This window comes from Chrysochloris asiatica, unplaced genomic scaffold, assembly GCF_000296735.1.
Source record: "Chrysochloris asiatica unplaced genomic scaffold, ChrAsi1.0 scaffold00041, whole genome shotgun sequence".
NCBI classification, from domain to species: Eukaryota; Metazoa; Chordata; class Mammalia; order Afrosoricida; family Chrysochloridae; genus Chrysochloris; species Chrysochloris asiatica.
Window position 1 is genome coordinate 7,920,481 of NW_006408559.1, and position 4,013 is coordinate 7,924,493.

Consider the following 4,013-nt stretch of genomic DNA (forward strand, 5'->3'; position numbering starts at 1 on the left):
TGACTTGCAGCAGTGGTTGGTTGGTTGTGTGCTGTGGAGTCGGTTCTGACCCATAGCGACACTGTACAGGGTTTCTGGGGCTGTAAATCTTTACCGGAGCAGAAAGCCTCATCTTTGTCCCTCGGAACAGCTGGTAGTTTCGAACTGCTGACCTTGCGGTTCACAGTCCAATTCGTAACCACTATGCTACCAGAACCCGGGGAAACTGAGTGACTACCCCACCCACTTCTTATATGGAGCTGCTCTTGTTGCAATTCTATTTAGTCTACTTTTCAGTATGTTTGTTATTTCACTACAGAAGGTTTAAAAGGTTGAGGGGAAGCTCAGTATAAAATCTTTCCTTTCTTTTCTCTTTACATTGATTGGGTTCACCGGGCTAGACTAGAACATGGTGATTTCATTTTTCCCCATTCTGAAACAATACTTGTGTGATAACTCAACCCCACCAAGGCTTCCTGGGTTCCTGTGCTCAATGCCTTTCACCCAAGCACCCCCTAAGATTAATATTATTCTCATTTTTTGAAGACAAGGTTTGGAGATTAATTTATCCAAGGCTTAACCGTTAGGGGGCAGCAGAGCCTGGATTTATCGGGACTGACCTTCTTACAAAGATCCTTATTATTGTTTGGAGAACTTTCCTGCCCATTCTGTGCCAGGTCATTTCCAAGGGCAGTTTCATTCTGTACTTTACAGAAAGGTGACAAAGAACTGTAGTCACCCCATCTTTGAAGGTGAGGGGGGCACAAGGAGCCATGGGTCACCCCATCTTTGGTAAGGGGGCATGAAGAACCATGGTTACTCCCATCTTAATAACAGGAGTCACTAGGAGGCCTGGTCACCCCCTCTTTAGAAAGGAGGCATGGTTCACCCACACACACTAAAGGCCCTGAAATGTCTAAAGAGTTAACCTGTATTAAGAGCAAAGTCAACTCTTGCTTAGAATGAGATGTGAGTCAGGGTCACAAAACCAACCCACTTTCCTTCCTCCTCTTTTGAAATATTCTCCTAAGTGTGTTTTCTGCACTGGCATCCCCTGGAAATTTGGGCCCCAGTCTGTCCCAGGTTTGGAGAAGTAGGTTGTGCAGTGGAGTCCTGGGACGGTAGCCTGGCGATGAGCACACATGATGGTCTTCTCCTTAGTCTGCCCCAGGTCAAGTCAAAGAGGCTGTGAAGACAGCCATTGATGCGGGGTACCGCCACATCGACTGTGCCTTCGTATATCAGAACCAGGACGAGGTGGGAGAGGCCATCCAGGAGAAGATCCAAGAGAAGGTTGTGACACGCAAGGATCTCTTCATCGTCAGCAAGGTGCCCAAGGCCCACGGGATGGGAGGGAGGTCTTAACCTCAGGGCAGTCAGACGTGTTTGGCTTGGTCACCACCAAGGATTCGCCATTTTTTCCTGTAAACACAAAGTTGTTTTTCCAGCTTTATGCTTTATGACCTACCCAGTACCCACATAACCACACTCCCAGCCAGAACTGGAATAGATGTTGCTGCCTCTGGACCCCTCTAATGAGTTGGTTTTCCCATTGTGAAAGGGTCCACTGAGCCACAGTGATATTCATGAGATGTATCTGCCCAGTGTGAATCAGAGGCTGAAGGCGCCATCAGGGATGGAGCCTGAAGTCACAATTTGCAGACCTTAGTCTCTAGGATTCAACCCTGAGGGTCTCCACAGGGGACATTTTGAATTCCTAGGGTACATTTTTTAAATGGCCACATGTAAATTTCATTTCCATTCAGCATAATAAAAGGCCAGTTACAAATGTTATAATTTAGAAAAAGGGGAGTATTATTCTGTAGGGTTGAGGATCCTGGGGCCATTCAGTAATGAAAGAATATGCATTGGGTAGAGCAAAGAGCCTGTGTGCAGACAGAATCCAGGAGGGTTTCCTGAGAGACCGCCCTGGAGGCCTGGCAGACTGGAAACCAGGTCTGCACAAAGGAGATCTTCTCCCCCAAGGCAGAAGAGATTGGAGTCAGGTGAAAACAATTCCTGCTTTCAGCAACATACAGCTAAGAGGGTAGGAAGAGAAAAGCAGGTAGGGAAATGTGCCCACTGTCAGGAAGGACACATAACATGCTAGGAGAGCTGAACAAAGAAACTGCCCTTAACATTTAAGAGCTTCTCTTGACTGACTAAGCCTTGGTGGCCGAGCCCACCAGGCTAACAGTTTGAACCACCTTCACTGTAGAGGAGTCTGTCCCAGATTAGACCCAGGAGTGGGCCACTGAGGTGAGGGAGTCCTTCTTCCCAGCACTGACCCTGGGTGTCTCTCTCCGCAGCTGTGGTCTACTTTCTATGAGAGGCCCCTGGTGAAGGAAGCCTGTCAGAAGACCCTCAAGGATCTGAAACTGGACTATCTGGACATTTACCTGATTCACTGGCCTCAGGGGCTTCAGGTTGGAACCACTCCCTGTCCCTTTTCGTTATTAAGTCAATGCCGAGGTCTCCTCTGAGTCCGCTGTGGAACAGCTGAGGGGAGAGCTCTTTCCCTTCACGCCTGCAAATGACAAGTGGCCAACAGGCTGTGATGGAGCCGAGGACTGGCTGTCAGGGACGCCAAGTCTGTGGTGTGGAGTTGGCCATGTGAGGGGTCTTCTCTCAGTTTGTCTGAGAGGGCCAAGGTTTTCTGGCAGCCCACAGAGGTTGTCCTTGTCCTGATTCCCTGTCCAGGACGCCTCTCCTGGGAAAACTCCTGGGAGAGGGACTATCCCATCACAGCACTTCAGGGCTCAACCCTCTTGTGATCGAAGCACCCTGGGTGTGACATGTTGGAGATAAGCACAACAATGCTAGCTCCAGAAAGAGCTCTGGTAGCATAGTCATTACGAATCAGACTGCTAACCTCAAGGTCGGCAGTTTGAAACTACCAGCTGTTCAGTGGAAGAAAGATGATGCTTTCTGCTCCTGTAAAGATTTGCAGCCTCAAAAACCCTGTGCAGGGTCGCTATGAGTCGGAACCGACTCCACACTACTTAACAACAACAACATGCTTGCTCCAGAGGGTGACCCGTCCTCACTGAAGACTCAGAATGCCTTTCCTGGGCTTCCCTCTGCTCCTGTAAAGTGGGAGACAATGTGATGCCCAAATCTCCTCTCTCATGTCCTGCCAGGGGATCAGCAGGATACCATCCTCCCTCCAGGTCTCTGAGCCGCCATGGGAGAAATGTACCAGCATCTTCTCCAGGAAACCCACACTTGAGACCCAACGTTTGTCTCCTGGTCTTGAAATTAGCTTGTCCTCATGTGTATATGGGCCCGTGTGTGCCCAGGGTGATAATGGTGACTTTTAGAATGTATTAAGGATGGATTTTGAAATCCTCCAGCAGTTTCTAAAATACGAGAATTTACTTTAAGACAGTGGAGTGGTTTATAGATTTCATTTAATGTCAAGATTTTTTGAAGTTGTAACTAGGGCCCTGAAAAGATAGCCTGCAGGTGTGGTTTAACTGATGAGGGAAGTTCAGGAATCTGAAACCCCAGGACCAGAACTCAGGTATTCAGCGGCAGATTCTAATTTAAACTTTTTTGTTTTTCATTTACAGCCTGGGAAGGAAGTGATCCCCAGAGATGATAAAGGCAATGTACTACAAAGTAAAACAACTTTCTTAGATGCCTGGGAGGTAGGTACCAGCTTTTTCCAAACAAAAACTTTCCATCGGTGATCTGTGTTCTTTATGCTTATGGGAAAAAGCTGTTTCTTCATCTTAAAAAGCAAAAACAAAAACAAAAAAAAACCTCATAATACATTCCTAATAATAACATGGACTCCTAGTGTGGCACTGTAGGATAAGCACTCAACTTCAAACCACAAGGTCTATGATTCGGTGGTTCAAACCCATCAGCTGTTCCTCAGAAAGCCCATACAGGGTTGATATTAGCCAGAACCAACTTGACAGCATTTAATAATAACATTTTATCGCTTATGATGTGGTAAAGATTAAACCTGCTAATATTTATTGGAGCCCTGGTGGTGTAACGGGTTATGCACTGGGCTGTTAACCACA